We start from the raw sequence: 22,674 nt of genomic DNA, 5'->3' as shown, positions 1-22,674 counted from the left end.
CCATCACTGTGGCAGGCAGAGCCATTACATAACTAGTTAATTATACCAGCTGATGAAAACCACGGTCTAATTCGATCTTGGCGCTTCATCCAACCAGTCTCCAAAAAGAGATCCAGCTAGTTGTAAGTGGCTGTAAGTAGATGCATACTGGTCCTGATCCTGGACATCTATGTTGCCCCTGGATGCTGTTCTTGGGTCAATTTAGCATTTCCCCATTAATGGTTAAGGTTAGGATTTTGGAAAAGCAAGCTGATCCTCGATCTGTACCTAGGGAAACATCTATGTAACTTCTATGGAGCTCTATGTACATTAGGCGAAGGTATATATTGAAGATGATTTCCTATAAGATGTATTGGGCAAACTCTTTAGGAGCTTCGCAGAGAAAATATACTCTCGCACTGCTTGAATCTCAGGATGGCTCGTGTTTGTACATGTGCTGTTCCTTCTTGTGTGTTACATGGTTAATGCTTGTGTGTTACATGGTTAATGCTTGTGTGTTACATGGTTAATGCTTGTGTGTTACATGGTTAATGCTTGTGTGTTACATGGTTAATGCTTGTGTGTTACATGGTTAATGCTTGTGTGTTACAAGTCCCCTGGAATCGGGGCCCGTATCCACAAAGCGTCTCAGAGCAGAAGTGTGCGGGTCTAAGATCAGGTCCCCACCTGTCAATATATTCATTACCATCTAAAAGGCTGAAGCGATCCTAGATCAGCACTCCTACTCTGATAGACTTTGTGGCTACGGGCCCTGGTCACCACCCAGTGCTCTAGATAGAGTGTGGTGTTATATTGAGTCCTGTCAGCACATCTTGTTCTTAAAGACGGACAATAAACATGTCTGATGTTTGACTTAAACAAGAATCGGCACGGCGACAACATGACCTACATTTTAGTCATTTAGCAGACGCGCTTATCCAGAGCGATTTTTCAGGAGCAATTAGGGTTAAGTGCTTTGTTCAAGGGCACATTGACCGTTTTTTTTTGGGGGGGGGGATTCAAACCAGCAACCTTTTGGTTACTCGCCAAACGCTCTTAACTGCTAGGCTACCTGGCTACTCCCCCCCCCCCCCCCCCATGAGATCATCATTTCGGTTTTTCAATCAGCAGTGACATCTTGCGCGTGTGTGGTTTCGTCTTGTGTGTGTGCAGACGAGTGTGCGCGTTGTAGGTAAGGGGTAACGTTTTCCACCTTTCCTGCCAAAGCCTCACATACAGAAGCCAGGCCAGGCCCTGCTGCTGGCTCTGTCTACAAAGTGACGTGACATGGTTGCTTTATTTTCAAAGCTGCCACTCCGATGGTGAAGCCTAAACACTCAGACATCCTTTGACAGATACCCATCCCACCAAAACCCTGCCTAGCACATCCTGTTCTCATTCCCATTCCCTCCGCTCCCGACCGAGCTCATCCACAGATGAGAAACGCACATGGCCAAAGAGCTAATCTCTGCTCACACGATGATGACCACACTCCATGTGATTATTTTCGCTAGCTGCGTGAACACACACAGGCCACACTCTCGCAGGCCACACACACATACGCACTGTGGTCCACTTCCTGACACACACACAGTGACAGGCCACACATACACAAACTGTGGTCCACTCCCTGACTCCGACTGTTCTCTCTCCAGTCGATGAGCTCAGGCCTCAGCTCAGCCCTTCAAGGTGTGGCACCCACTGCCTAGTTCGTTGTGTGTAATACTCCTGGTGACTCATAAAGACTGGATGGGTGATGATGATTTAGAAGTGATTTGTAGCCAGGGGCTGACAACATCCTTTTCTTTGACCAGACTGAATTATTTAAACAAGGCGTGCTATAAACAACTGGTCATTCCTTTTTTCCTTTCATGTCTACGGGCAGAAAGGAGAGCGGTCGATAGGACCACACATGTGCAACTGGTCAGACCCGATTGATCGACACTGAGAGTGAGGGTTCAGACTCGCTCACGATCCGAGTCGTACCACACTTCTGTTTAGATACTGTAGATGACAGCTGGTGCAGTCAAAGACAATGACATGTTTACACCATATGCAGGTTTAAATGATTTAGCGACTTTTGACGCAATCCATTAGTGTGGCTGTGCAACTTCACTTATCTTATTGCCAACACATCAGCGAACCTCCCAAGAAAGGGAGAAAGCGAGGAGGCATTTGAAAAGGTGTAGTCAGAGAGGAACAGGTGACGTGAGAGGGTTTACACCGCCCAAAGATAAGACCACGAAGTGAGGAATTTTTGTTCGGAGGTCAATGAGAGAAAGTCAAATTTTGTCAACAAAAAATTTAATTGCTAATTTTCTATGTGAGGCTTATTTAATCGAATAGAAGTTTCATATTGCTTAGGTTGTTACGAATGTGCTGATATAAGTGGACGTACGTGGCATTTTGGCAACTTAAAAAAACAAAAATATTGGAAATGTGTCTGTTGTTCATATCTGCCCTCTCATTCGCTAGAATGGTCCCACCTGATCTTGCCTTCTCCCGCCTTCCTTCCATCAAAGACAATACAGTGCTTCCATCTTTGAGGACATGTGTTACCATTGTTAGAGCGGTCACTCGACTATCTTGTCAATACAATAGATACTCTTAGGGTGTAGAAGGACACCTTGGCGTCAGTCCGCTGGCGCTGGCAGTGCCATCATCTGTCGGTTCCCTGTGATCAAAGTGAAAGTGGCCCTGCCGGTACCCTCCACAGGGCTCCTCTGTGACAGCTTGGCCCCTGGTTGGCCCCTCTCAAAGCGTGTTGGCACTGCCCGACAGCGTTGGCACTGTCCAGGCCCCCTCCATCCTGCCGTCCCATTGGCCAGCCCGCAGGGAGCAGACAGGAGACGCCTGCTGCAGCCAAGCTCCAGACTGACCATCTGGGTCTCCTTCTCTGTTTTTTTTTCTCTCTCTCTCAATTCCAGCTGACTCTTGCTCTTCACTTCTCTTTTCCCATTTGCCAAGATTTGCATTCACTTTCTGTCCTCTCTCTTTTTCCCTCTTTTTCCATCTCTCTCTCCATCTCTCTCTTCATTCCTCTTTCTAGCCATAGCTTTGTAATGTGATATTTAACTGTTTGTTGTTTCAGCATTTCAAGCTTCTGTCATAGAATAAACAGTAGTGTGGAGATAATTTAAATTGATAGTTTACTGTGGTGTCCATTGTTAATACAAATAATGATAATAAAGTAGTTAACCGTCTCCTCTGTCTACACTACTGGCTTAAAATCCTACTGTTCCTCGATAGATTCGGAGTTCATTGACAATTTTGAGAAGTTCTGGAAGAGGCCCCAGTTTCACAAGAGAAATGGCTTGCATCCAAATAGGAGAGAGGCAAGAGTTCTCTCAGCGAACAACGAGGACGTTCTGTCTGGATGTTCTGGTTCTCACAGACTTGGCTCAATGGTTTGATCATGGATAAAGATATTGAAATAGCTGATTACAACATCTTCAGGTGTGATAGACCGAAAAAAGGGGGGAGGGGTGGCTATATATGTGAAATTGACTCTCATGGCATCATTTTGTCTAAGTGTCACTATCCCCAAAAGGTTTAAGTGTTTGGTTATAGATGTGGCCTTATGTAGCAGAGATTTACTGCCGCCCTGCTGCACTGGAAGAGGGTGTTGGTACTATTTCTGTATTTAAAACTTTTCCGTAATCTGAATTATACTGAACAAAAATATAAACGCAACATGTAAAGCGTTGCTTCCATGTTTCATGAGCTGAAATAAAAGATCCCAGAAACTTTCCATACGCACATAAAACAACATATATTTCTCAAATGTTATTAGTGAGCATTTCGCCCTTTGCCGAGATAATCCATCCACCTGACAAATGTGGCATATCAAGAAGCTGATTAAGCAGCATGATCATTACACAGGTGCACCTTGTGCTGGGGACAATAAAAGGCCACACAATGACAATTTCAATGCACAGAGATACCGTGACGAGATCCTGAGGCCCATTCATCCGCCGCCATCACCTCCTGTTTCAGCGTGATAATGCATGGCCCCATGTCGCAAGGATCTGTACACAATTCCTGGAAGCGGAAAATATCCCAGTTCTTCCATGGCCTTCACCAGACATGTCACCCGTTGAGCATGTTTGGTATCATTTTTGATCGACGTGTACAACAGAGTGTTCCAGCAGTTTCACACAGCCATTGAAGAGGAGTGGGGACAACATTCCACAGGCCACAAGCAACTGCTTGATCTTTGAAATTGTTGCATGTTGCATTTATATTTCTTTGGGGAGATTTTAACCTGGATTAGTTTATCCCGGGCCTCAGATCATTTGAGTAAAATATTTGTATCGACTTTAACCTGACTCAACTAATATCCAAACCTACATGGATTAATGTAAGAATTTGTCTCATCTATTTGTATATCTCCGGCAAACAAACACGCCCCCTTTAAACACCATAGAGTAGAACTTTCAGGTCTCAAAATTAGAAATCAGGCCTGGGCCAAGGCTAGAAAAAATTGACTCTAGCTGATTGGCTGCTTTTTAGGAAATTGAGAAATAGATGCATTTCCTGAGTTAAGAAAGCTAAGTCAAGCTACTTTCAGGGTTCACACAAAGTGGTTGATGTGTTTAAAGTACTTGAATTTGGCACTCTGAAATTCAAGTACTGGAATACCTTGAAAATCCGACATTTTCTCAAGTTTGTTCTTGAACAGAAAAAAAAGTATTGGTCTTGCCAATTAATATCCAGGCAGACTACCGAGTTATATTTCCTCACGTGTTTTGCCCTCTAGTTGACAGGCAAAGCTCGCCCATTCCACCCACACTGCCAGTCCATCCCAATTTATTCACCACCCTGTCCAACGGGAAACACCGCCCACGACATAGGCCGAGAGGTGAAACGAACTAACTGAGCCCAGACCTACAGTACCAAAGTAAAGTTGTTTTTATATACACTGCTCCAAAAAATAAAGTGAACACTTAAACAACACAATGTAACTCCAAGTCAATCACACTTCTGTGAAATCAAACTGTCCACTTAGGAAGCAACACTGATTGACAATATATTTCACATGCTGTTGTGCAAATGGAATGGTGGAACAGGTGGAAATTATACGCAATTAGCAAGACACCCCCAATAAAGGAGTGGTTCTGCAGGTGGGGACCACAGACCACTTCTCAGTTCCTATGCTTCCTGGCTGATGTTTTGGTCACTTTCGAATGCTGGCGGTGCTTTAACTCTAGTGGTAGCATGAGACGGAGTCTACAACCCACACAAGTGGCTCAGGTAGTGCAGCTCATCCAGGATGGCACATCAATGCGAGATGTGGCAAGAAGGTTTGCTGTGTCTGTCAGCGTAGCGTCCAGAGCATGGAGGCGCTACCAGGAGACAGGCCAGTACATCAGGAGACGTGGAGGAGGCCGTAGGAGGGCAACAACCCAGCAGCAGGACCGCTACCTCCGCCTTTGTGCAAGGAAGAGCAGGAGGAGCACTGCCAGAGCCCTGCAAAATGACCTCTAGCAGGCCACAAATGTGCATGTGTCTGCTCAAACGGTCAGAAACAGACTCCATGAGGGTGGTATGAGGGCCAGACGTCCACAGGTGGGGTTGTGCTTATAGCCCAACACCGTGCAGGACGTTTTGCATTTGCCAGAGAACACCAAGATTGGCAAATTCGCCACTGGCGCCCTGTGCTCTTCACAGATGAAAGCAGGTTCACACTGAGCACATGTGACAGACGTGACAGTCTGGAGACGCCGTGGAGAACCTTCTGCTGCCTGCAACATCCTCCAGCATGACCGGTTTGGCGGTGGATCAGTCATGGTGTGGGGTGGCATTTCTTTGGGGGGCCGCACAGCCCTCTATGTGCTCACCAGAGGTAGCCTGACTGCCATTAGGTACCGAGATGAGATCCTCAGACCCCTTGTGAGACCATATGCTGGTGCGGTTGGCCCTGGGTTCCTCCTAATGCAAGACAATGCTAGACCTCAGGTGGCTGGAGTGTGTCAGCAGTTCCTGCAAGAGGAAGGCATTGATGCTATGGACTGGCCCGCCCGTTCCCCAGACCTGAATCCAATTGAGCACATCTGGGACATCATGTCTCGCTCCATCCACCAACGCCACGTTGCACCACAGACTGTCCAGGAGTTGGCGGATGCTTTAGTCCAGGTCTGGGAGGAGATCATCCCCCACCTTATCAGGAGCATGCCCAGGCGTTGTAGGGAGGTCATACAGGTATGTGGAGGCCACACACACTACCGAGCCTCATTTTGACTTGTTTTAAGGACATTGCATCAAAGTTGGATCAACCTGTAGTATGGGTTTCCACTTTAATTTTGAGTGTGACTCCAAATCCAGACCTCCATGGGTTGATAAATTTGATTTCCATTGATCATTTTTGTGTGATTTTGTTGTCAGCATATTCAACTATGTAAAGAAAAAAGTATTTAATAAGAATATTTCATTCATTCAGATCTAGGATGTGTTATTTTAGTGTTCCCTTTATTTTTTGAGCAGTGTATATACTCCAGTCGTACTTTATCAAAAGCCTTTTCAAAGTCAGCAATGAATACCAGGCCTGGTTTCCCAGATTTTCATGGTGTACTATTGTTTCTAGTGCTTGCCTTATATTATCTCCAATGTATAGTTCATGTAAAAAACCTGTCTGATTAGAATGAATAATGTCCGACAATACCTTTTAATTCCATGTGCTGTACATTTTGCTAGAATTTTTGCATCACAACATTGAAGTGTAAGGGGCCTACAATTTATTTTAATGGACTGACTGGATCTTTATACTTCAAGTTTCAGTAAATTGTTTTTGGCAGCATTCCTGTTGAAGATAAAAAATTATTTGGTGCATTTTTCCCATATTCCATCCAGTTTGCTTTATTATTATAATATATTACACTTGATCTTTGTTGAATACGTTCCTCCGCCATGTATATCTCACTAGGTCAGGATATTTCAACCTCCATTTATCCACTAGTTCCAATATATCCATGACATTCATGATTTCCTTAAGAGCATGAGGGTGATGGTTTGTAGTGTGATTTCCTTTATGGTCCATTGAGGTATTTAAAACAGTATTATAATCTCCCACCATAATAATATAGTCTTGTATTGCTTGGAGGGTTGCCAATGTATGATATATATTTTCAAAGAAGCGTGGGTCATCACTATTTGTTCCGTAAAGGTTAATGAGCCATATCTGTTTATAGTCTGTTTATAGTCCAATAACATATTTAAAATCCTCAATCTACCTTGTGGATCTGTTTGGACAATTTGCATATTCAGATCAAAATTACTGTTAATTAATATCATCACCCCTTTTGAGTTTCTTTGCCCATGGGAGAAGTATATCCCCCCCCCCCAGTCCATTTTCCACACCACTTCACCACTTTAAAATTATTGAATGAGTTTCTTGAAAACAGTATTATATTTCTTCTCTTCGAGCCAGGTAAATATTGTTCTTCTTTTCTTATTATCTGCTAAGCCATTACAATTCTAACTGGCTATATTTATTTCACCATTTACCATAATGTGATACAAGTTTCAAATCTATTTATCATAATATAAGTTTGTAAATATACCATTAAAAAGTACCATAGTGATTGAGTGTCCATATAGCTGTACCATGATATTTGCATTGCTACTAAGTAACCCTTCCAATTGTTCTCCACTACTCCACCTGCCGAAGCCGCTTAACACCAATACTTTCCAACACCAGTGGCATTACAGTGTTACACTCTGTGTTAGTTACACTGTTATGGCGTTGTTAACTATTACCTTGTATTTAACACCTTAACATTTTTACCCTACAGAAGGTCAGTGTTAAATGTACACTGTTATGGTGTTCACTGATACCTTCACAGCTAATTCTCCAGTGTTAAATCAACACTGAGAGTGTTAACTTGAACACGGGTCCAGTGTCTATATGGGTCCACACCTTTCAGTCTTCAATTAACACACTGCTTAGTGTAAAACCTTATTTGAATATTTCCCAGAGTGCCTTTTGAGTGAATTGTAGACTATTTGTTAGTGACAGAGACATGGTTGATCTCACCAAGTGAGATCCGAAGCTAATATGTTATCATTAAAATGCAATTCCTTAACACAATACATAATTCATAAGTCCTTATATTGAGGACCTATTTTTACCCTAATACAGTGGCCTAAAACACATGGTTTACAGGCAAAATTAGGCCTGCAAGTCACTTTATGCTGGCTTGCAAAGTGATGTGTAATTCCTATTGGAATCCAGACAGAGTGGGGATATCCAACATTTGCAATGTTTATTCACCCGCAACCTGCATTCAGATATGAGACTACCTTAAGCATCTAAACTGGAACCACCAATCCTATACTAAGTTGTTGTAGGCATATAGGCTATTTCATGATACTAACTTGTAGGCATATAGGCTATTTTATGATACTAACTTGTAGGCATATAGGCTATTTCGTGACATGAGTATGAAACCAGTATGAGTATGAATCCATCACAGGAATTTATTCTGCAATGATAATGTGAATTAAATTAATAAAGGGAAATACAGTATATGCCGATTACAATACTTCCAAAGTATACAGCAAATAAGTGTCACGGCTTTCTTCCTGAGGAGAGGACCAAAGCACAACGTGGTAAGTGTCCATAATTTTAATAGGAAAACTCAAACATGAACACAACTACAAAACAAGGACCGTGAAAACCCGAAACAGTCCCGTGTGTCACAAACACTGACACAGGAAACAATCACCCACAAAATACCCAAAGAATATGGCTGCCTAAATATGGCTCCCAAATCAGAGACAACGATAAACACCTGCCTCTGATTGAGAACCAATCCAGGCAACCATAGACTTACCTAGGCAACCATAGACTTACCTAGACACCTAAAAGAACACAACCCCATAAATCTACAAAAAACCCTAGACAAGACAAAACACATAAATCACCCATGTCACACCCTGGCTTAACCAAAATAATGAAAAGAAAACAAAGATAACTAAGGCCAGGGCGTGACAATAAGGGTGTTATTGTCACCATAAAAGCTCAAACTGCAGTGGCCTAATTCCAATAGTGCCAAATTATTCAGCAAATAAAGGGCGATTGTCACCATTAAAGGTGAATGGAGTTTTAATGCTCATTCACACCCGCACCGTTTGACAACAGGTCTGAAATGGGAATGGGAAACATGCGTAGACCTATGTATGGCATGCGCTGAGTTTATAAATCTCAATATTTTTTTATTTAGATATTCTTTTCAAAAATGGCACATGCGGCCTCATTTAGAACTGTTGCAATTTCACAATAAATACTGTATCTGCATGTGCAATTTCTGAAAAGACTGCACATGCACATACAGTGCCTTGCGAAAGTATTCGGCCCCCTTGAACTTTGTGACCTTTTGCCACATTTCAGGCTTCAAACATGAAGATATAAAACTGTATTTTTTTGTGAAGAATCAACAACAAGTGGGACACAATCATGAAGTGGAACGACATTTATTGGATATTTCAAACTTTTTTAACAAATCAAAAACTGAAAAATTGGGCGTGCAAAATTATTCAGCCCCTTTACTTTCAGTGCAGCAAACTCTCTTCAGAAGTTCAGTGAGGATCTCTGAATGATCCAATGTTGACCTAAATGACTAATGACAATAAATACAATCCACCTGTGTGTAATCAAGTCTCCGTATAAATGCACCTGCACTGTGATAGTCTCAGAGGTCCGTTAAAAGCGCAGAGAGCATCATGAAGAACAAGGAACTCACCAGGCAGGTCCGAGATACTGTTGTGAAGAAGTTTAAAGCCGGATTTGGATACAAAAAGATTTCCCAAGCTTTAAACATCCCTGGTGTCTCTTCCACAAGTTACCACTGGATAATGTTATGACGTTGAAATTCCTATTTACTCTGTTCCATCTCACTGCGCAATCCACTGTCTCATCCGCCCAGCCAGACAATTTATAAACTTGATCTCCACTGTAAAAAGCATGTAGACATTATCTCCCATTTCATTTTATCTAGCAATTATTTGGTTTTCAAGAGCAGAGATTTGCATAAAACTTGTTTTTCTGACATTTGCGATATTGTTTCAAAATTGAAATTCGATTTCCAGCTGTCCCATAGTAATGTCCGTGTAGGGGTCGGGAGTTGGGATGAGGCAGGCAGCATTTCTCAGCCAGTCAAAATCATGAATCAGCATAATTTTTATGGACTTATAGAAATGTCAAGTCTCATAGCAAAATGTCTGAGGCATTTAAGTTTTTTATTTTTAATACATTTACAAACCTCTTTTCACTTTATCATGATGGGGTATTGTGCAGAGATTGATAAGGAAAAAAATTATTTAAAAAATACTTTCTGAATGCACTGTATATATTGGAAACAATTTAAAAGTAGGGGCCAGTGGAGGCTGCTGAGGGGAGGACAGCTCATAGTAATGCCTGGAACGGAGCAAATGGAATGGTAGAAACCATTCCTCTGATTCCGCTCCAGCCATTACCACAAGCCCGTCCTTCCCAATTAAGGTGCCACCAACCTCATGTGGTAGGAGCCCAAACTTCTATGCCAATATTTTGTTAATCAATAGATTATGTCCTCCTGCCTTGGTCTAGGCTCTGAGATTAAATAGGTTTAGGCCTATGATGTCATGCTCCTATCGCAGAGCAATACTATAGCCTACCCATACTATCAAATAGACTACATTTATATGAAGCTACCAGTCAATTTACTGTGTTGGAGTAATATATGCTTTATTTGGCAAAGGACTGTGACAGTTTCTGAAAAATAAAACAATGGCAAATTGTTTTGGACCTGTCAGCAGAACGTTTGAATTCAACAATGTTTTGCATCGACTTTTCCTCAACCTAAATATAGCCTGCAAATTCTGAAACATTGTCTAGCACTCAAAACAAATTTAAATCACAGTAGGCTACATACAATAGTAGCATACATACTTCAATGTAAAATATCAACTGTCTTGATGTTCACCTCTGTCATGTTAAATGTGTATGTTGGCTAGACACCGCGCTGCCTATGGGATCACAAACAGCAAAACTAGAAATAGCCGATCTATTTAGGCCTTCATATCTATTTACATATTACATGAGAGATGTGCATGGTAATTTATTTTAGGCCTATGGCTACTTAATTAAGTAATATGAGCCCATCAAGGCCAGAGGCACACGAGGAGATTGGCTGAGTCAGGTAGGAGACCTGAGCCAACTCCTCGTGCTTACCGTGGGGAGTGTGTAACTGGTCAGTTATGCAGAGATGCACACGGTGTCTCCACCGTGCCCGGTACGTTCTATTCCAGCTCCTCGCATTTGCCAGGCTAGAATGATCATCCAGCCAGGACGTATTGAGCCAGCTCTATGTTCTGGATCTCCAATGCATCTCCACGATCCAGTGTATCCTGTTTTTCTTCCCCGCACTCGCCCTGAGGTGCATGTCACCAGCCCAGTACCACCAGTGCCAACACCGCGCATCAGGCTTCCTGTGCGCCTCCAGAGCCCAGTACGCCCTGTTCCTCCTCCCCGCACTTGCCCGTTTCCCCAGCCCGGTACCACCAGTGCCGGCACCACGCACTAGGCCTACAGTGCGCCTCGCCAGTCCAGAGCGTCAGGCGACAGTACCCAGTCCAGAACGTCCGGCGACAGAACCCAGTCCAGAGCGTCCGGCGACAGTACCCAGTCCAGAGGGTCCGGCGACAGTACCCAGTCCAGAGCGTCCGGCGACAGAACCCAGTCCAGAGCGTCCGGCGACAGTACCCAGTCCAGAGCGTCCGGCGACAGAACCCAGTCCAGAGCGTCCGGCGACAGTACCCAGTCCAGAGCGTCCGGCGACAGAACCCAGTCCAGAGCGTCCGGCGAACCAGTCCAGAGCGTCCGGCGACAGTACCCAGTCCAGAGCGCAGTACCCAGTCCAGAGCGTCAGGCGACAGAACCCAGTCCAGAGCGTCCGGCGACAGAACCCAGTCCAGAGCGTCCGGCGACAGTACCCAGTCCAGAGCGTCCGGCGACAGTACCCAGTCCAGAGCATCCGGCGACAGTACCCAGTCCAGAGCGTCCGGCGACAGTACCCAGTCCAGAGCGTCCGGCGACAGTTCACAGACCGGAACCTCCGGCGACAGTTCACAGACCGGAACCTCCAATGACGGGCCACAGACCGGAACCTCAAATGACGGGCCACAGACCGGATCCTCCAACGACGGGCCACAGACCGGAACCTCCAACGACGGGCCACAGACCGGAACCTTCCATGACGGGCCACAGTCCGGAACCTTCCATGACGGGCCACAGTCCGGAACCTCCCGCGACGGTCCCCAGCCCGGGGTCTCCAGCGGCGGTCCCCAGCCCGGGGTCTCCAGCGATGGTCCCCGGCCCGGGGTCCCCAGCCCTCAGTGTAAAGAAGGGGGGCGGCGTCCAGAACCTAAGTCACCACCAAGGTTAGATGTCCACCCAGACCCTCCCATATAGGTTTAGGTTTGTGGCCGGGAGTCTGCACCTTTGGGGGTGGGGGGGGTACTGTCACGCCGGGTGTGACGAGGGTGGTATGTGTGTTTTTGTCCTGTCTAGGGTTTTTTGTATATTCAATGGGGTTTTGGTATGTCTAGGTAAATGTAGGTCTATGGTGGCCTGAATTGGTTCCCAATCAGAGACAGCTGTTTATTGTTGTCTCTGATTGGGGATCCTATTTAGGTTGCCATTTTTCCATGTTGGTTTTGTGGGTTATTGTCTATGTGTATTTGCCTGTTTCAGCACTTGTGTTACAGAGGGGCAAAAAAGTATTGTCATCCACCAATTGTGTAAGTTCTCCCACTTAAAAAGATGAGAGAATTTTCATCATAGGTACACTTCAACTATGACTGAGAAAGAAAATACAGAAAATCACATTGTAGGATTTTTTATGAATTTATTTGCAAATTATGGTGGAAAATAAGTATTTGGTCGCCCACAAACAAGCAAGATTTCTGGCTCTCACAGAACTGTAACTTCTTCTTTAAGAGGCTCCTCTATCCTCCACTCTTTACATGTATTAATGGCACCTGTTTGAACTTGTTATCAGTATAAAAGACACCTGTCCACAACCTCAAACAGTCACACTCCAAACTCCACTATGGCCAAGACCAAAGAGCTGTCAAAGGACACCAGAAACCAAATTAAAGTAATCATCATTGTCCTGTTGAAAAACAAATGATAGTGGGACTAAGTGCAAATCAGATGGGATGGCGTATCACTGCAGATTGCTGTGGTCGCCATGCTGGTTAAGTGTTCCTTGAATTCTAAAAAAAAATTAGTCAGCCACCAATTGTGCAAGTTCTCCCACTTGCAGTAAAATTATTCCATTTAAAAAAAAAATGTCTCTGGAACAGGAGTGGAGAATGTATTTATTTATTTCAGCAGCTCTTGAGAAAATGAAAATACAATGAATGTAAGGTTATTTGTGAATGTAAAAATCGAAATCTACTGTTTTTTAAGGTTGTGTCATTATATTTGTGGTGCGGTCACGAGAAATTATTGGGGAAAAAAATATCGCAGAAAAAGTTTGAAAAACATTGCTATAGCCAAACCTCTGGGGCATTATTTCCCCACAACAAGGGTTAACATATTGGAAAGGGTCATGTCTATGATCCCCGATCCCCCAAGTGTACATAGGGGAGGAAGCTTGGTCATGTAGTACTCTGTCACACCCTGCCGCTTCTCAAACAGATGAGATCAGAGGATGAAATCAGAGGCGCCCAGCACAGTCCTTCCATCACCCACTCTGCCCCCCACCCCCCTACCCACCTTCCAGTACCAATGACCCCTGTAAAAGATTGTGGAAGGAGATGTGAAGGCCGGGTTAGGTCATCGGTTTGGCTAGAAATAATTGATTAGACTATATTTACTTAGGTGGTGCCAGAGTTGGTCCGGTGGTAGTGCGGACTCTAAACTAAACATTGCCCTATGGGGCAACCCACCCTGTGACTTTCCAAATCTGTCTTCCCATCTCATTCCTTTCTATATGAATCCATTCAATTATTAATAATTGGCCTACACTTTTCATTTAAATTATTATTATTTTAAAAAACTTTAAAAATAGACTAGAGTAAGAATGGATAGCGTTGATGTGGTTAACCAATCATCGGATGTCTTAACTGTAGGTGTGCATTGTACAGAGTACACTTCATTTACCACACGTGGTGTAGTGGAGAGATGGAGAGAGACATCCGACCGTTTTAAGCAGTGGTAGCTGTTGTAAGTGGTGAATAATTCATAGGATATAAATGTTGTTCCAGGTTGACTACGCGGAAAGGCCGTTTAGGACGGTGTAGTAGAGTTGTCAGCCAGGCTGAGCCAGCTTGTCTTCATAGATTATTCATAGATTCTTCCCCAAATAAATACAGTAACATCATTTTAGCTTGAAAACGAAGTAAAAACCATGTGCGTCAGGGTCTGGCAGTAACAACTATAGTAGGTATCCCAAACAAATCTCAAAGTACTTGAAAATGTCATAGCAGAGGCCCTCAGGAATAAATACAAAATGAAGTTATAGTAGCCGTCAGATACATCATTATTTAAATGCTACTAGATGGTGTTGTAGTTTGCTTTGGCTGAATGCATTATTAGTTTTTCCAGATAGTTTCAGTGTCTCAACCATAATATTAAATAATGGAAAGCATGATATTCAATTGATTTATTTCATTTTTTTCTTTAAAAAACAACACTAACAATGTTAAAGTGGTGTGTGACAATATCTGTCACGGTGGACTCTCCTGCTGCACAATCTTGCATAAACATTCCATTTTCATAACATCAAGAGACATCACTTCATCTCATTACGATAGAAAATAACATTACGACTATAGCAAAGCAACAAAAAATATTTAAAAGGAAAAGCATTCAACAGGTAGTGCACATAAAGTATTCCACAATTTCAGTTTTGTTTTGGCACATTTTGATCAGAGAAAGAACAAAAAGAATAACAGATTCTTAAGTAAAAGTGACAGTGCATGTGACTATACCTACCCTTGGCAGCCACTAGTGGGCCTTATGGATCTCCACTATCGTCTGGCTTGATGTGCACTGCCGGTAATACACTCACGTCCCCCTGCGACCGGTTCCGACATAAAGCATTCTCCATTCAGGCTACAAAGGCTTCAACTTAATTTAATGGCGAGAAGGCGGGGAAAATATGCATACTTTCTTTATGAAACCATTTTCCTCCACCATGCTAGAGTCGTTAATACCTAGGAATGCTACTTCCTGATGTTGCGCTTAGCGTTCAGCCAATTAGGTTGTAGCAGTCTTGTATTTCAAACCCAGACGATTCAATTATTTTTATTTGTCAAATCGCAGGCAACTATCGATCATCATTTCACCAAAATAAGACCCTCAATATTAATTGGAAAGGAGCATCAAGCTCATCACCATGCACTTTCGCCACCCTGTGAAACTCATAATTTATTTAATCTGTACCCTAATAAACTGTATGCTTTCCCAAATTGTAGTGGGAGGACCACACAACATATCATTGTGTGACTTTACTTCGATACAATGGTTATGATATCAAATATTTGCGCATAATGGCGCTTCCACCGCCATTTCTCGCATAATGAATTTGACCTACACAAAAAGATGTCTAGCGTATTTTGTTTTGTCAACATTTGGAAAGTTGACTTAAAAATGTTCTGTTTCCATCAGGCCTGTAATGAAATGTTTTATTGGACATGTACTTTACTCACCTGAAAAGGTTGGATGGAAACCTGATAATTGGTACAGCATATCTTGTATATTGAATTCACAAACTCATCTCAGGGAGTGTGGTTTGACATAAGACTCATCTGTAGGGATGCTAGACACTAAGACTATTTATAGAATTTAAATGTAATTTTTGGCACATTTCAGTAGAACATATCATCAAAGTGTGATTCAAATAACAGATCATATAACTAACATACAGTGCATTCAGAAGTATTCAGACCCCTTGACTTTTTCCACAATTTGTTATGTTACAGCCTTATTCTAAAATTAATTAAATAGTTTTTTCCCCCCTCATCTTTCCACACACAGCAAAAACAGGTTTTTAGAAAAGTTAACCAACTTTTTACAAATACAAAACGGAAATACCACATTTACATAAGTATTCAGACACTTTACCCAGTACATTTTTGAAGCACCTTTGGCAGTGATTACAGCCTTGAGTCTCCTCCGGTATGACGCTACAAGCTTGGCACACCTGTCTTTGGGGAGTTTCTCCCATTCTCCTCTTCAAATCCTTTCAAGCCATGTCTGGTTGAATGGGGAGCGTCGCTGCACAGCTATTATCAGGTCTCTCCAGAGATGTTAGATCGGATTCAAGTCCGGGCTCTGGCTGGGCCACTCAAGGAAACTTGTCCCGAAGCCTCTCCTGCATTGTCTTTGCTGTATGCTTAGGGTTGTTGTCCTGTTCGAAGGTGAAACGTCTGAGGTCCAGGTTTTCATCAAGGAGCTCTCTATACTTTGCTCCTTTCATCTTTCCCTCACCCTGACTAGTCTCCCAGTCCCTGCCACTGAACAACATCCCCACAGCATGCTGCTACCACCAACATGCTTCACCCGTAAGGATGGTGCCATGTTTCCTCCAGATGTGACACTTGGCATTCAGGCCAGAGTTCAATCTTGGTTTCATCAGAATCTTGTTTCTCATGGTCTGGGAGTCTTTAGGCGCCTTTTGGCAAACTCCATGCGAGCTGTCATGTGCCTTTTACTGAGGAGTAGCTTCTGTCTGGCCACTCTACCATAAAGGCCTGATTGGTGGAGTGCTGCAGAGATGGGAGAACTTTCCAGAAGGATAACCATCTCCACAGAAGAATTCTGGAGCTCTGTCATTGAACATCGGGTTCTTGGTCACCTCCCTGTCCAAGGCCCTTCTCCCCCGATTGCTTAGTTTGGCCGGGCAGCCAGCTCTAGGAAGAGTCTTGGTGGTTCCAAACTTCTTCCATTTAAAAATGATGGAGGCCACTCTGTTTTTGGGGACCTTCAATGATGCAGAAAAACATTTTGGTACTCTTCCCCAGATCTGTGCCTCAACACAATCCTATCTCGGAGCTCTACGGACAATTCCTTCGACCCCGTGACTTGGTTTATGCTCTGATATGCACTGTCAACTGTGGGACCTTATATAGACAGGTGTATGCTTTTCCAAATCATGTCCAATCAGTTGAATTTACCACAGATGGACTTCAATCAAGTTGTAGAATAATCTCACGGATGATCAATGAAAACAGGATGCATCTGAGCTCAATTTCAAGCCTCATAGCAAAGGGTCTGAATACTTATGTAAATAAGGTATCAGTTTAAATTTATTTTAATACATTTGCAAACTTTTTGAAAAACCTGTTTTCGCTTTGTCATTATGGGTTATTGTGTGTCGATTTGATGAGGATTTGTATTTTTTTTAATCCATTTTAGAATAAGGCTGTAACGTAACAAAATGTGGAGAAAGTGAAGGGGTCTGAATACTTTCCAAATGCACTGTACATGTTTGTGTCAGTTATCATACCAGATATCATATCAAATTAAAGAATTGATATGGCAATTTGCTGACAGGTTTCATTGTAGACAAGAGGTTTGTTAAAAAATAACATTAAAATAAAAGATTCATAATAAAGAGGTTCAGAGATATTTGATGTAAGTCACAGTAAAACAAGAGGGATAATACAAAAATGAAATAGTCTCCCATTAGAACCATCCCAATAAATTTCAATTATACTTGGCTGTATGCAAGATGGAGAAGACAGAAGTTCCTCTGTTACATACACATTTCATTTGAGGCTGGGATGAGAGTAGAAATCTGCTTTGAAAAGGCTATACAAAGGGTGCGTCTGAAATGCCATCCTATTCCCTATATACTGTATTGCACTACTTTTGTTACCCTATTCCCTATGTACTCTACTCGTTTTGACCAGAGTCCTAGTCAAAAGAAGGGATTCTGTTTAAAAGTAGTGGACTACATATGGAATAGGGTGACAGAAGTAGTGCAATATATGGACTAAAGTGACCCTTTGGAAGCTCTGTCCTGAGGAAACCATCAGGATGTTGTCATTGCTGCTGTCAGGCCAATGGGGTGCAAGAGTGGTTTACAAGAGACTAGCCCAGTGAAGCTCCTAATGAAAGACGAGCCACATGGCACTGTTCAAAACAAAACAGCCTAGTGAGGGTACAAAACACTGGACGTTCTGCAAAATATAAAACTCTCCAAATATTTGTAAGGGTCCAAGTATTCAACCATGAGGTACCCCCACCCGTCATATTGTCTTTATAAACATAACCAGAAAAGAGAACAGACATTTAGAAAACAAGTGAAAGGAAAGTGATACTAAGCACACCAAATTATATATATTTTTGTTCTATCTTTTCATATCCCCATTCATATCCCTCTGTGGTCAGTTGTTACACCAGTATTTAGTCTCCATGTCCCTCAGGCGGATAAAAGGCCTGAGAACGACACTTTCCTTCAAAAGAGTCCCGCTAAACGGAAACGATCGGTCTGGCAATGGCCCGGGAGAAAAAAAAAACACAGATTCATTCAAATACTACCAAGGAAACATATTTTTGCATTTAAGTCCTCATTTTAGAAAGGCTGATCCACGGGAGCCAGAGGAAGGGGTGTTGGGTTAAGGAGAGGAGAGAGGCAAAGAAAGAGTACCTGTCTCTGCTTGATGTCTACAGTAGGACGTCGACTGTGTTTGATTGTCAGGCTTTGCCGCCATTTTGCTGGGTTCCTCCTCCTCTCCCTTTGTTGTTCTTCGTAAGCTCATTCTCCTTTGTTATTTGCTACATCTCAAAAGAGGGCGCACTTCTATTTCCTAATCTATATTGGAGGTTCAAAGTTCAAGTATGGGGGATTTAAGGTATAGGGACATTGCTGGGTTGGAAAAGCACCACAGAGGAGTCTGTCCACCACCTAAAGAGACCGCTTTGATAACCTTTGCTCCACATCCAACATCCCATTAGTCTAGCCAGGCAAGACATTACGATGGTGTTGCAGCACAAGAGGGCAACCTCACTGACCTCAAGATGACACCAGTTCTATTGACCCAAGACATGTGGGGACACTTCGTCTACTCACCGTTGGAGAACAACCCTGGGATGTCCTGTATTTATTTAATCAGATCCAAAAATGGGATCTGTGATCCAGAAATGGTGAGCTCACATTGGTTAGATATGGAATCAAATCAACCACAGTGTGCGATGTTGGTGCAGAATTAAGATTTGAGGGCAGGGACGACCTACAATTCTCTGTATGTAATTTGACCTGCAGCTAAGCCTTACAGTAAGAAGATCTGTGAAAAGTGTAGGAGAAAATCTCTGGGCATCTAAGGTGTCAGGGTCTAACCATATAGTGTTGAAAGATGAACCAAAATGTAATTGACCAACGTCGGTTCAATTATTAGAATTCTATTTAGTCGCTAGAGATAAATCAGATCAAGCGCAAACTGCGTGGTATAGTAGGGAGATGTAGTTTCCAACAGGCCAACATTCAACAGTGCAGAAAACGTGGTAATGAACTACAATTACCATAATCCATTGTATGCCTACTTATCTGGTCTGTGTGGTGTGATCGAGAGGAAGAAACTACCAAAATAGTGATTTTGTCAGAGAGCATAGGCAGCAGCTCTATAGAGATGAGATTACTTGGAATTAAATAAAGTTGTCAAATAGGCCTAAAACAACTAATATACACAGCAACTTAAATATTTTATTAAAGTAATTTGAATAAATGATGGTTCATAAGTGATACCCAGTAATGGGCAGCCACTACCGTAATTGGACTTGTATTAATTGTTTTATTCTCTGCTGTCACAGCATTTAATGTTTAAAAAAAAATCAAAATCATGAACAATGATTATTTTTCAGTTCCTTGACAGAATAATTATTATTCACAATGACTGTGTGCATTTTCGGCAGTTCTTACTTTCGCAACTAGATAGCGATTGGCTGATTTCTAGGGGTCTTTTGTTTGCCAGTTAGCTAGCAGTTCTCAGCTATTAGCAGCCAAAGGCTTGCAGTTTCTCTTACTGGCGGTAACAACTGATTGCCATCCTTTTTTAGAGTCATTACATAATTATTTAATGTAATAAATCAAACATTAAGCCTTGTTAACAATTCATAGTAATTCATGGTAACATTGAAAACAATTAATTTAGACCCGGGGTATATTTGAAACAGGTGTTTTTTTGCTGAAATTTGTGCCTCTGCCCAATTATTAAAAGGGACAGGCGGCTATTTGAGACGTTTTCATTTAAGTTTTATGGTACTCTGGCCTGCTTTCACAATGATATTAAGATGACCGTATGAAAAAGGCTATTTTGCTTGTACCATTAGGTTGCGATAGACTAATTTTTGTTTCATACAGCAACAAATGTTCAGCTAATGTTATGCAACAACTGCTAGACATGTCTTAACCTTGTTTAACTTTCACTAGGGTTTTCCTCATTCTTTGGTTTGGGACTGTGAAGTTCACCATTTTCCCAATCGCAGGTATGAATGATAATTCAGGAATATAAAAGACCAAGGACTTAACACCAACACATTTTAGGGGAGATCCATCGCCTGGTCAGAAAAATGGCTAGCTGACGTCTGACATTTTTAAACACTATGGCAGGCGGGAGATCGAATTCGCGTTTTTTAACATTGTTGCCGAGGTCGGAGTGGCAAACAGCAAGGTTCATACAAATCTGTTGCAAACTAAATGCTAGCTAAAAGCCAGAATAAATCATGTGTTTTAATCAAAACATACACTCTTAGATTAAAAAAAGGGTTCTATGTAGAACCTTATGGTCTATTCAAATTTTAACATCCATTCTGATTCAAAAACCAACTGCAATTCCAGCATGACGGTGGTTAAACTTGCAAATAGCCTACCAATAAGCATGTTATTTTTCCATTTATTAAGATAAAGTTGACTTATTATTTCATTCAAATATGACACCAGCCATATGATAAACTAGCTATGCTAGATAGATAAAGTTATATTAGAATTTGAGCACCATTTGTTATCTAGCTAGCTAGACAAGAAATTAGCCTAGTTTAATTAGACACTTTACAAGCTAGTTAGCTCAGTTATTAGCAACTCTTACAAAAAAACATTACTTTTTATTATTGAATATGCCAAATAGAGCTACAGACCCAGCCTGACATTGGCTATTATATAATTGTTACTTTTATTTCAGTATTTCACTGTAGTCAGATGAGGGGACTATGTTTCATGAAGCCATTAGAAGACTGTTGCTGACCTCTAAAGAATGCAAGTGATGGGCAGTGGGCTGACAGAGGAGGTATGCATCTAAATTATTCCTCATTATTTATAAGTCTTGGTGATTCAATAGCCTAGTTAATCATTACATGACTTTTAACACACTATCTGTTTTACTCAGTCTGGCAGTAACCCAACTATCAGAGGATCTCTTTCGGCTGCTGCTGACAACTCGATGTACGTTGTTCTTCTACAATTTTGTCTTCATTTTGGCAGATCAACTCATGCTTATTTCTGAAGATTAATCTCAGGTTTTTGGTCCTTTTTTTCTTATTTTCAGGAACCAGCCTAGAAAACAACCCTTACTGTACTGTTCCATACAGAAGTCAGCTAGAGTTGGTACCAATATTGACATGGCCCATCATTCAAACAAACAGATGCCTCCTTGGCCACCAGTGCATATTTCCAAACTGTTTGTATATAATGACAGTAAAATCTCAAAACTATGCTGGTATTCTTTTCTCCATTATTTATTGTTTATTAAATTATATTGTTAGCTAAAAATATGACAATTTATTAGCATTAACCATAATTCATAAATGGCACCATACAGGGTTCTATATGGAACCAATTTTGTTTCAGTGAAGAAGAACCCTTGGAGTTCTGATCAAAAACCCTATAAAAGGGTTCCATATTAGAAACAAGTGATAGAACCCTTTTTGCTTCTATCAGAACCCTTTTTTTCTAAGAGTGTGAGTTTAGATGCAGGACTGTGACTGAAATTCTGTAGATTGAAAGAGTTGACAGCAGTGAAGTATTTTCTTTACAATGCCTGTCAATTAATTCGGTCCATTACCACTGTCGTTGCTCCTGTTGGCTTTTCTGGTTCAAGGATGTTGGTAGATCAAATTACACGGGGAGAAGAGAAGAAATGGTGCAGATAATCCACACTTCCTTTTCCAAGACGATGATCAGAAAGGGGTTGCTATTCCGAAGGGTTTCAAGGGATGATAATTATGGGGTAATAAATGCTATTTCTACCCTGTTTCCATAGAAACACCTTATTTACACGTCTTTTTCTTTTGTATTTCCTGGGACCAGACCTCATGTACAAAAAGGGGGAAGTTGAAAATCTGTCAGAAAAAAAGATGGTCTTCAAAATTACTGTCGCTGTACAAAATTCTTGTTTGTGTTTTTTTCTTCCTTTTTTGTCTTCTTTTATTAGATATCTCAGAAGTAGCACCCACTTGTACAAATGCACTTCTTAAATGGTTATTTTTAAAGCTGGAAATGACTCATTTTCCATTCTGAATAAAAATATGTAGATTTTCGTAGAATATGCCTGCTGCAAGCATCATCATTAACTTCATTACCTTTGTTATAGTAATATTATGTGAATTAATTAATACTGTGTATCATTTTTTCCCCTCAGAGTTTTATAAAGCTGATCATATTCCTTTTTATCATTTCTCTTCAAATTGTTTCTCTTTTTGAATATCTTCCA

Source organism: Oncorhynchus gorbuscha, linkage group LG18 (genome assembly GCF_021184085.1).
Source record: "Oncorhynchus gorbuscha isolate QuinsamMale2020 ecotype Even-year linkage group LG18, OgorEven_v1.0, whole genome shotgun sequence".
In the NCBI taxonomy this organism is placed as follows: Eukaryota; Metazoa; Chordata; class Actinopteri; order Salmoniformes; family Salmonidae; genus Oncorhynchus; species Oncorhynchus gorbuscha.
This window is presented reverse-complemented; position numbering follows the sequence as displayed.